Source organism: Phoxinus phoxinus (assembly GCF_949152265.1).
Source record: "Phoxinus phoxinus genome assembly, chromosome: 9".
In the NCBI taxonomy this organism is placed as follows: domain Eukaryota; kingdom Metazoa; phylum Chordata; class Actinopteri; order Cypriniformes; family Leuciscidae; genus Phoxinus; species Phoxinus phoxinus.
The window spans coordinates 10,283,723-10,296,405 of NC_136884.1; the positions used below are offsets into that span (position 1 = coordinate 10,283,723).

Below are 12,683 nucleotides of genomic sequence, written 5' to 3' on the forward strand. Positions count from 1 at the left end.
TGGAGAGGAGGCCCTGAAGTCATCAGGGTGAACCGTCGCTTAGCTATGTATCATCCACCTGTTAGAGCTTCTTTTGTTCAGCGTCTCTGTGCTACAGACACATACACACACTTCCCGCTGGAGTGAGACAGACATGCCAGAGAGCGTCTCTTTCTCTCCCCTCCTCTCTCACTCTTGAAAATGACCTTGCAGTTTCAATCAGCGGTGCTTGACAGTTGTATGTCCCTTCTTGTTTTTCTTTTTACTTTTTTTTTTTTTTATCCCTCAAGCAATTCCTGTGAGACGCACACTCTGTGAAATGATCGAGAGGGAGCACAAGGTGTTAAGACAAAAAAAAGCAAAGGACACATAGAGGGAGAGAGGTGAGAGGCAGATGCTTCTCACACCATTCAGAAGTACTGACAGGTTGTTTTCTTGACAAAAAGTTTCATACGCCTTCAGTACAACCCCCAAGTTTAAAACAATGGAGATAAAGCGCAGGGCATACTCTCCAGCGGACTATTTAACCTTTTGTGTCTCTGTTTGTATTTATCTATTTGGAGTTTTATAATTTTTCTGTGGATTTTTTTTCTGTCTATTTTTTATTTGTTGATTCACATTTAATTTTGCAGTTTATTTATTTTGCAGTTTTATTACATTTCTGTGTATTTGTTTGATTTAATTATTATTTTGCAGTTTATTTATTATGCAGTTCATTTCATATATATGTATTAGGGCTGTCAAACATAAAAAACGTTAATTTTGCGGTGAACTTTTTTTTGTCGTTTTAACGCGTTAAAAATATATACCGCAATTAATGCAGCATCCGTTTTTTTCTGTAATCCTTTGGCTGCGCTACAGAATATGATCACGCTATCCTATATTCAAGAGTGATAAGACGCAAAAAAATACGCACTGCTTTTTTGTGTATGTGAATTTTTTCCCCGTCTCCATAGTTCATAACATACAGGTTTGAAACAACATCAGGGTGAGTTAATAGTGACACTATTTTGTATTTTTGTGTGAACTATCCCTTTAAAGATGTTGGTTTGGCATTCAAAATTCTTGAGGTGTGGCAACTTATTTTTTTTCTCTGTCCCACAGCTCTTCAAGTACAATTTGAATTGATAGCCAATCACAGTCGACCCGTCAGGTCCAAAAAGAGCAAGGTGAATGTGGCGATTAATGAGATAAGGAAGTAAATGGGCTTCTAAGACTCTTATGGTGTTCTTTCAAATGCTTCACGAGTGAAAGAAGGAGAACATTTGATTGGTAGAGCACCTCGCACCACCAAATAAGAGATGAAATTTCCACTGTTCATTTGTGCCGTCACAATAGCGGCGCTGTGTCTGTCGCCTGAAAGGACGAGAGGAGATTGAAGAGATGAAATAATTTAACAGACGGAATAAGTCGACTCGGTCGAGGAAGGGAGGAGAGAGTTGAAAGTCATTGTTTCATTGCGTGGGCAGAGGGGGCCATTCATGGATTTCTTAGGGAATAAATTAGAAAAACGACTATATGTATTAAAGCCGACACAGGAATGTTTCTTATTTTAATTTAGTTTTCAGTCGCACAGACATTCAAGACTCAGGCATTGTGACGAGTAGATGGTCTGATCTATCTGAATGGTTGTAAAGAAACATTTAAAAGTCACAAAATGCTCCATAAATAAGCAGATCCTGCAGTTAGTATAATGCCCTCTCAGAACAACCTTCGCTGTCTTTTAATACCATTGACAAACAAAAATTGTTTACACAATTCACAATTCAGTCACAGTGCAAGGCTAAACGGTACAGATGTTAAAACATCTGTGCCTCTGCAGTGCAGTTTTCGCCAGTAGGGTTGCAAGCACATGAGGAATTGATCTATTGAGTATGCGAACCACTGTACCGCTTTCCAGTGATATAAAATGATCAAATTTCAACATCTGCTGTAAATAAAAAAGCGCTTCGCCAGTCTTGGAGCAAACAGCTTTGTCAGAGTTGCGTGAGACTGCAATTATGTGCGTGTGCAATGTCATGTGGAACGTCTCTGAGTGAACGTGTGTGTGTGTTTGTAGCACTCATTATAAAACTGCATTCAGAGCCTCTGTAGCTTAATTACAGCTTTCTCTCCACCAGCACGACTCCTACAGATCAATTAATCCTCAACTTCTTTCTGAAGAGTTCATTACTGCTTCAGTGCTCTCCTCTTTCTTTCTTTCTTTCTGGGTTTTGCATATTTTTCAGACAGGTATAGTGGAGAATAAAAAGGAAAAGTATGGGTAAATGAGGGGGAATGTCGATTGGAGCATGTTTCATGCAAAATTCAAACTTGCAGCACTCATATGTTCACCAAGACTCATAAACTCTTTCTCCCTTTGCTTTAATTTTTTGGGGGGCTTTGCATAATTTTTTTTAGACTGGTATACTAGAGAATGAGCGGAATATTACAGGTAAAATGAGAGGTGAATAGGATTGAAGCATATTGCATAGGCTGAAATTGAACTTGCAGCACTCAAATATACACCAAGGCTCAAATGACCACTTTTTTTGGCATTTAGTTTTTTTTTTTTTTTAGGTGATATAGTGAAAAACTATATGAAATGTATAGTATATTTATATGAAATAATAGAAAAAGTGAGCATGAGTGGGATTTGAGCATGTTGCAGGCTGAACTCGATCTTGCAGCACTGGTATGTGCACCAAGGCTAATATAAAATGTTTCTTCTTTCTCCATTTCTTTTATGCTTTTCCATAATATTTTAGTTGGGTATAGTGAAGAATGAGAGTAAAATTAATTAAAATGTGATTGGAGCATGTTGCAGGCTGAACTCAAACTAACAGCACTTGTGTGTCCACCAAAACTCATAAAACCTCTTTCTCCCCAAACTCTCTCAATTTTTTTTGCGCTTTTACCTTTTTATGTATAGTGAGACTGAGAGAGAATGTGATTGGAGGCTTCTCTGGACTCTTTTAATTTTTTGTGCGTTTCTGTATTTTTTAGACGGCTATAGGGGCGAATAAGCAGAACATTTTTAGGAAAAGTGAGCTGGAACGGGATTGGAACATGTTGCAGTTTTAACTCGAACTTTCATTTCTTGTATATGCTCCAAGGCTCATACAAACTCTTTCTCCTCCTCCACTCTTTCAATTTTCCATGCTATGCATGATTTTGTAGAAGGGTATATTGGAGAATGAGTGGATAATTCCAGGGAACGGGATCGAGGAATGGGAGCAGATCATGTTGCAAGCTGAACTCAAACTTGCATTTCTCATATGAGCACCAACTCTCAGTAATAAGTATCCGCACACTTAAACCACACCTGAGAATCTGTGATTGACAATAATAGATATTGTTTTCTGTTTTATATATGACGGATCCAGGAGGAATAATCTCATATCTTTTCATTCGTCTGTCCTTTGGCCTATTCCTCACATGTCGCTTCAATCCCACAAACCTGCAAACCATACAAAGCAGAGATAGAAGAATAAAGAGACAGAAAAGCTCATTGCATGTTGGGCAGGGATTATCACAACGCAAGGAGATTGGTCTTTTTCTCTGAACACGTATACAAATTGAGTTTTCTCCTTTTGGCTTACAGCGAGAGGATAAAGGGAAGGTCTTGTTTATGCATGAGTCTGGTGTTCCCCAAAGAGAGAAAGAGAGTGAGAGAGGTGGATCATGGTGAGTGGCGGGGCTGTGGGTGGAGGAGAGTTGTTGTCTGTCGCTCTGATTTGTGAAGCACAATAGGGGTAGGAGAGGTGCAAATGGAAAAATCCCTCACCAGTGGAGTGAGGAGGTGTATATGGGCGTGTGTGTGTGAAAGTGTGTGTGCGACTATATGAGCTCTTGTCAGATTTCTCTACACTAACGAAAGTTGTTGTGTTTGTGGACTCTTTTTTTTATTAGCGTTTCCATCAAAAACTCTCCAGCCTTACAGACACTTCCAGGTAACTCGCTCTCTATCACAAAAGAGCCGTTTCTATGAGACCTTTCAAACTTTTCAAAGTCAGAGTGCGGATTTAGGTTTCACACATACTAACGGAGACTAAATTCTGGATCAGCACTGATACACAGAGGTGTTTCATATAAATCTGTCCACCTTTACAGAAACATTTTCTGAATTGTTCATATATATCCAAGGTTTCATTTTTAATTGAGTCTTTTCCACTGAGTTCAAGAGTAACAAGCTTCTTTATCATCAAAGCCATCAATAGTTGACTTGAGTTAACTTTACAGTTCTGATATGTTGTTTTTAAACTTGAACCTGAAATGAGATTGAACTTTATTATATAAATATTGGATTTTGCCACATATAAAGCAGGGGAAAGTGATGAATGTCTTTTTGTCCTTCATAGACAAACATGATTTGATTAATATTTTTCATATCTTTTTTCTTCTTCTTTCTTTCCTTGTAATGAGTTTGCGTCTTTTTAGCTACATTTACACTTCACATTATTGATACAAAGATGCATTTTATTTATTTTATTAAAAAAATTATAAAACAAAATGTTAATCGCTCTAGTTATTAAAGCTCATGTGTCAATGGTGGCACGTGTGTTTTATTTACTAACCCGGCCTAGATGATTGTAAAGTGATGATTTCAGACCAAATGTTGCCAGTCTGTCAAGTTGCAATGATGGAAAATCCTAAAATAAGAGGGAAATTGCATATGAGTGTTTAGTAGGTCAAATTATTTATAAGTAGCGGAATAAAAAAAAAAAAAAATCTGTAAGAGTTTTTGTTGCATACTTTTTGATGTTGTTGTTTTGCATGCATCATGATGTAATCCATGCCAGATATTGGTGGCCTTGACCTTTCCGTTTTTTTCTTTTGTTCTTGCTCGCTTGCTTTCTTTCATTCATGCTCTTTCCTTTTCCTCTTGACCTTTTATTTTTGTAGATGTTGATTAGCCCCATATCCTCTGTATTCAGCATTGGCATTTCTTAGCGTCTCTTAAAGCACCAAAGACAGTATGCAATCAGGCATTCCTACTGAGAGCCACCGGGAGAGAAAGAAAAGATGAGAGAGACAGACAGACGCTACGGGGAGCATTGTTAGGTGTGATTGTTGAAGAGGGGCTTCACTGTTTGACAGACAATCAAAGCATGTTTGATGGACACCGACGAGAGGAATAGGAAGAACACAAAAAGGTCAGAAGTTTGTTTTGGGGATTTGAACCCAAATGAAACGCACCTGAAAATACTTCAAGAGACAATGAGACTGATTGTTTTGATGGTTTTTGTGTATTTAGTCATGATTAAAGCGATATTTCACTCAGTTGTCTCACTTGTCTTTCATGGAACTCAAATGGAGAGGTTTTAAAGAATGGAAATGCTTATCTTTTACACACAATGAAAGTGGATTGGGGACCAGAGCTGTCAAGAATAAGAGCACCATAAAGTATCATAAAAAGTTGTTCTTATAACTTGTAAGCTATATTCCAAATGCCTTTAAGCCATTTAATAGTTTTGTGTGAAGACATTTAAGTCATTGTTCACTGATAATCTTTGGTCACCTTTCACTTTCATTATATAGAAAAGAGTAGCTTGGACATTCTGCTATTAAGAGCTCATTTTTGTTTCATAGAAGAAAGTAAGTCAATCAGGATTTAAAATGAGGGTGCGTCAATGGTGTCATATATTTATTTATTTTTTGCCTGAGCTCAGAAGAAAAGTTTTTCAGAGAAAAGTCTCAGAACATCACAAGTGTGTGTGTGTGTTTGCTGAGCTTGATGATCTGTGTGCTAAATGAGGCCTGATGGAGCCCAGAGACTCAGAAAAGATATGACACTCCAGACGCCACATGAGAGCGAAGCTCTTTAAATGGCTCTTTAAGCGAGATGCCGTGTGTATGTGCCCGTGTGTGCAAGAAAATTGATCAAATATCATCTATTGCGTGTATGTTTCTGTGGCCGCAACCTTGATCATTTCTTAAACACCTGATTTAACGTAATAAATAGATAACCAATAGATCTGGCTGGAGACTTTATAGCCACAGATGTTGACGCATCACGGCTCATACCTGCATCTGAGGAAGAAAGTCGCCGGGAACAAGCGAAAGAGAAATGAGCAATTAAATTACTCCTTTATGCTGTTGTGGTTTTCCTTTTGTTTTTTCATTGTATTTGCTCCCTTGGCTCCTCATCCAGCACATCAAATTGAATCTAAGCAAATAAGAGCGGCCCACCAGCTGTGGAGCGTCAACAAAACACTGCAATACACACTTCATGCCAATCAGTGTCCAGTGCAGTGCTAGTGTGTGTGCTAGAGTGCTGTTTGAGCCTTTAGGGCATCCTCAACTTATCTTGTTCTGTGGTCAGACAAAAAAAAAAAAAAAATTTTTTAACTAATTTACCATGTTATCCTCCCTGGCTGTCTGTCTATTTGTCTGCATGTCTGTCGTACTCACTCACCTTTAATTGTCCATCCGTCCGTCTGTCTGTCTGTCCGTCCATTCATCCATCTGTCCGTCTCACCTTTACTTCTCAAAGTAAATATTTTTCCTAAAGATGCCGTCTAAGGATGTTTCACTAAAGATAGATAGATGATAGATAGATAGTCTAACTTTTTCTTAATTTAGCTTTTTAATAATTGATATTGCCTTAAAGATTGTTAATATATTAAGGATATCAATATATAAGATGCATATATCGCAGTGTTGATCTTACTGGGGTCATATTGTACAATCTGCCAAGCAGAACTTATAATGGACAGAAAAAATACCCATTTTGAAATGCACGGCCAGTTTCGTATGCTTGTGTTGGCTTTGAGTCACAGATCATAAAGTCAAATACTGAAATTCACTCACACCCAAGTTCCGTCACAGAGCGGAGCAGCAGTCAGCTGGCATGCGGTCGGGGCGGATGCTTCATGTTCAATCTGTTTCCCAGTAATTTTATAGCAGAAGCTGATTAGGGTTGAAACAGCATTACGGGCCGTGATTGTGTTGTTTTTTTCTTAGGGGGGGCCGACTGTGATGAGTGGAGTCCTGAGGTGGATCTCATCATGGACGCATTATTGAATTACTGCAGTGGTGAGATGAGATTGGCCCGTGATTGGCTGAAATGGACTTGGAGGGTAATAACATATCAGTGGTGCTGTGGGTATTGACTACGAGACGGTGTCTTGCTGTTGCTTTCCTCCTTCATGAAGTGGAACTAAGAGAGGAAATGAAAAATAGTAAAAAATGCTGTTCATATTTGGTTGGTAAGGAAAGAACTCTATGTTTGAAGAATTTGATGTTGAACGGTGCTTAACAAGGTAAACCGAGTGCAGCTAAAACTTTTTATTTGCTTTTCTGAAGTTCTCTGGTTTGTCTTACGGGTAGATTGTTGTAGCTGTTATCAGACGGAGGGCAGACACATAATTACAGACTTTGTCTGGGCGAGCGTGTGTGTCTGTGTTTCACAACCTGTGCTAATTTTAATCAACGAGACCATCATCACCGTGGCTGTCACAGGCTTGTTTACCTTTCATTTGGGATTGGCGTGATTGAAGGAGAAGTGGTGGGGGGAGGGGGGGAGGGAGGAGAGGGAAAAAGGTGAAAGAGAGGACAGAGAACAAGGGTGATGATGATGATGATGATGATGATGTCTGGATGAGTGGAACAGCCTTTTAAACACAATCACAATCACTGGCTCTCTGATTCTAAATCAGTGGAGCTTGAGAGGGCAGCAGAGACCCGTCTCAAATCTTATGTTCCTGTCCTCCAATCACAATGAGACTCAACAGAGGTGGCCTATGGAAGAGAGAGAGAAAGAGATGGACAGATAGATAGACAACAATGGCAGAAATGGCTAAACAGGGTTAATATAATCCTGGGTTATCTGTTGCATGTTTCACACTGTACACTTTTATTTGAATGTTTACTAGGTGAATTGATTATGTTCGGTTATTGATAACTAGGTTATTGATAATTGATATATAATCGTATATTGTACGACCTGCTTTAATAATTGCTTGTCCATCTGCAGAAAAGTCTTCATGTAAATCTGCACGGAGGATATCCTGCTAAAATAACAGTACAGAACTGTTCAAATGTTTGTGGTCAGTAAGATTTGTTTATTTAAAAGTAAATAATACTTTTATTCATCAAGGATGCATTAAATTGATCAAGAGTGACCTTAAAACATTTATAATGTTACAAAATAATTATATTTCAAATAAATGCTGATCTTTTAAATGTTCTATTCATCAGTGAATCCTGTAAAAAAGTATCAGTTTCCACAAAATATTAAGCAGCATAACTGTTTTCAACATTGGCAATAATAAGAAATGTTTCTTGAGCAGCAAATCAGCAAATTAGATGATTTCTGAATGATCAACTTGACACTGAAGACAGGAGTTTTAAAATATGTATAAAAATATATATATTTTTAGCAATATTTCACAGTATTACTGTTTTACTGTATTTTTATCAAATACTGCTCTTTCTGACCTCAAACCTTTAAAACAGTCGAATGTATCTCTTCATCAGTCCAGTTAATATGCTTGGTATCACTATTTGACACTTTATTTTTTGTACCTCTACAAAACTGAAACTATACAAAGTATGAGTGTTTCTTAAAATTAGTATGATCAGTTATTGGTCATCTATTGCTAAACAATTTGCTGTTACATTCTAGCATGACATCAGCCTTTACACTGGGTTTAAAAAGAAGTTAACAGTGCAGTGTGAAAGCCTTAAAGAGACACAGACACAAAGGGAAAAGTGAACCATGTTCTTCTTCTTGACTTTATCTTTCGGACATTCACATCCACATACCAGATGAGGGGAAAGAAAGAAACTGGGCCAGGCGTTTTTCGACGGAGAGACAGACAGGCAGAATAAGAGGGTGTGTGGTATTATGGGCATGAGTGTCGGATTGGAAGTGGAGGGGTTGACTTTATTTTCTCTTTTGTAATGGAGTGAAATGAAGCAGTAGCGATGGCTCAGTAATCAGGGCTGTTAGACAGACACTAGACATACCATTATTTTTAGGGAGGAGCAGATCGTGGTCACTCTAATCAACAACTTGACTTTACTTCCTTCACTGCGTGGCGTTTTTGACCTTGGGAATACACCAGAGTTGTTTCAGTGAATGAATTTATAGCGAATTTATGGAATAGTTCAGGTAAAAGCAAGATTGTAACTGAACATTCAGGACTGGTGAGGCTAAATGTAAAAATGTTAAACTGAAGTGTGTGATTTGCATATGATTCAGACTGAATTCATCTCCTAAATGTGCATTACAGCTAAACTAGTCTTGTGCATGTGCACTAACCATTAGACTATGGATCCAACGAAAAACAGGTTGTTTTGCTAAGTGCAAAGATTCAGAGCTGTCGACCTGGCCTTATTAAAAATACATGTAATAATGCATTATATCCGAAGCGAGGGGAATTGCCCACCATGCCACAATTAATAATTTATCCAACTCTATTTCCACAATTACGTATTCATTCATTAATTTGTTTAATTGTCATCTGAGTGCATTGTCAACATACTGAGGTAGTGGTCTCGGCTCTCTCCTGGACGGAAATATTGGAATATTGTCCCCTCAAATGAGTTTTAATAATAGAGGAGTCTCATCAGAAGCCAATCAGACATGAAGACATGGCAGAGGAATTATAACCAGGCCAACTGGGAAGTCATGAATTATTGAAAATGGGCCTGTTCTTTTTCAAGTTCGAGGTTTCTGCCTGACAGCACTGATTGGCCACACACGCACACACCTGTCGATCTTCATTCCGATTAGTTGGGAGAAACCTGGCAGCTGGTATGGGTTTGTGCTGTGTAGACTGTCTGTCTGTGGCAGCTCAACTGATAACCAACCTGTGAAGACTAAGCCAGAGTACTGTACAAAAAGAGAATGGGCTGTGCCTTGTGTTTACGTGTATTTTCAAGTATGCGTTTATGTTTAATGAAGGCCTTACCCCATTAAAAAAAGTATTTGGACACTTAAGCCACACTTAAAAGTGTGCCAAGTGTCACTGGATTCGATAACAAAATATCAAAGCAAGTATGATTTTAAAGGAAGATAGCACACAGGTTTAAAAGTTAGGTTTTATTGTTTTATTTGTCATGTATGGAATAAGTATTACTTTAAAACAACAATGGCAACAACTATGCACTATATATATATACATACTAAATAGATAGAATGTTAAACATTTTATTGATTGACAAACTTTATTGTCAGACGGAATGCACTGCTACTTTTGAACGATTAATGGAGATTGATTAATTATAATTAAGTAATTACAAGAATGTACCTGCAGGGGCTAACAGGACCATGCTAACCATCTAAACCTCGAACCTTGAGATTTGACTACATAACATCCAGACAAAATGACTTTGGGTCCAGTAAGTAATTGCAAACCTAGAAGATACTTCTAAGGAGCTGAATTCTAACATGATTTGTTTGTTCATACATGTTTTTAGTGTGACTTAAGTGTCTGGATACTTTGGGGCCACACTACTTTATATTTGTCTTTGAATGAAAGTTTGAGTGTTATTTCTGCACGTTAACTGGTCTGACACGCACACACACACACACACACACACACACACACACACACACACACACTGGATCAGAGTTGACTGTTTGGGTCACACAAACAATGCTCCAATATTGACACTCATTGTAAATGAGTTGTCAATGTTTCTGCTGACACACACACACACATACACACACACACACACACACACACACACACACATTAGCTGGATCAGAGTTGACTGTTTGGGTTACACAAACAGTGCTCTAATATTGACACTCATTGTAAATGAGTGATCTCCGATCTGTTGTTCATGTTTCTGCTGTCACACACACACACACACACACACACACACACACACACACACACACACACACACACACACACACACACACACACACACACACTCCACAGCAGACTTTTCGGCCTGATTGCATGCCCTCACACATTGACATGCATTTGCTTCTTTCGCATACACATACACACATGCACGAATAGATCCACTGGGACGGCTGGTGTTAGTGAAGGCACTACACGTTTCTCTGCTGTAGATCCAGGCAGGGACAGAGTCTCAGATCAGACCATTTCTAATCAAACCCACGAAAGTGTAGCTAATGCAATTTCACTAAGTCACTGGCTGGCTTGATTACATGGGGGCTGACATGAGTGGGAGGTGTGCGTGTATGCGCAGTCACACATTTTTCACTCATCAGACTGACTTGCACAATACGTGCACTTTCATGTAAGTCGCTTTGGTAAGAGAGTGCCTGCCAATAATAGAAATGTAAATTTGATGTAAAGGCGCACCCCAATCCTAGATTAGCGGCATCCACAGGGGCCACCGGGCCAGGCTATAACACCTCTCGTACACACTCTTACGCGCACATAGATTATTAAAGGAAACACTCTTCAGCATAATAATAAACCACCAACAGATGTGGAGGGACATAATAATAAATTGGAGCAGCTAACTCGTCGTATTTATTCACATTTGTTTATTATTTGAATGTTGAAATAACTTGTTAAACTGTTGTTTATAAATGATATATTTAACTCAGCAGATGTTGGCCAGTTGCTTTTCCAGAGAAGTCTGTCGTGCTGACAACATTTTAATGGACCTTCATTAATATGTGCTAGAATCTGAATAATGATTTGAGTCAAGCCAGGCTGGCGTGGGATGACATTTTCTCCTCTGTCTGTGCCATTAAATGTAACCGCACAATCTGGATGCATAACTCTTTGACCTGCTGGCTGGCGCATCTTTCATTTATGTGTTTTTAATTAGTGATCAACTGTTTTGGGTTTTTTAATGGCTCATACTGATATAGAGAGCAAAGTGGTATATGAATGATACAATTTAATGACAGCAAATGAAAGCCGCTCAGAATTGTTCAAATTAAATGAGCACTTTTTTTTACACAATATGTACTGGGATTCCATTAAAAATATGTAAATGCAGTAACTAGTAAAGGTTAACAATAAGGATTTTTTTTTCAAATGCTCTGTCTTTTATTTTTAGCAACATTTGGATATTTTTTTCATGAAAAGTTGTATTTTTATAATAATAATAACTATTATTATTACAAATAATCATTTCCAATCAATACGCAATAAGGTGCTGAGACCTATATATCGAATTTAAAAATGCAAAGGTCTGCTCTCTAAAAAAGATATTGACAAACGTTTCGGCTCATTGCCTTCATCATTGTATGATTTTTATTTGAAATAATATCTAGCAAATGTACAGCTATATTGCACTTTAAAAATACTTTGTTCATAATTTAAAACCGATTCTTTCTGATGCTCCAAGTCATTCCGTCCCTTTTTTTGACAAAACCTGTCACTATTTTCAGTTGTTGTTTACCTATTTCCTCCCTTAAATAGTCTTTTTTTTATCATGCAACTTTTCTTTGTATCAGTTCTCTCTGTTTGTCTCTCCTCCTGTCACTTGTTTAGGTCAGAGTCAGTGTGTGCGTTTGCAGCTGTGTTTTCTTGTTTTGAAGTTGTAATTGAGTCTTAATTGAATTAGCAGTAGAGAGATTGGATAGATAGAGAGAAAAGGAGAAACAGGAAACTAAAGGAAGATGAGTTCCCTTTCCTGAGCAGCAACTTTAAAAAAAACCAGCCATAGCTCCAGCCAGAAAGCTTTTAGAGAGGATAAAGAATCCTCTTGTCTTTTTTTAATGAGAAAAAGTGGTGAAAATGAAATAAGAGAGAGAGAGAGCTAGAGAGCTTTTCATC

At 38.1% G+C, this 12,683-nt stretch overlaps 1 protein-coding gene across 1 annotated transcript in view; it reads left to right on the forward strand.

Annotated features, from left to right (window-relative positions):
* Positions 1 to 12,683, forward strand: part of exoc4 (exocyst complex component 4) — a 108,674-nt gene that overhangs the window by 31,162 nt on the left and 64,829 nt on the right. The window lies entirely within an intron of this gene.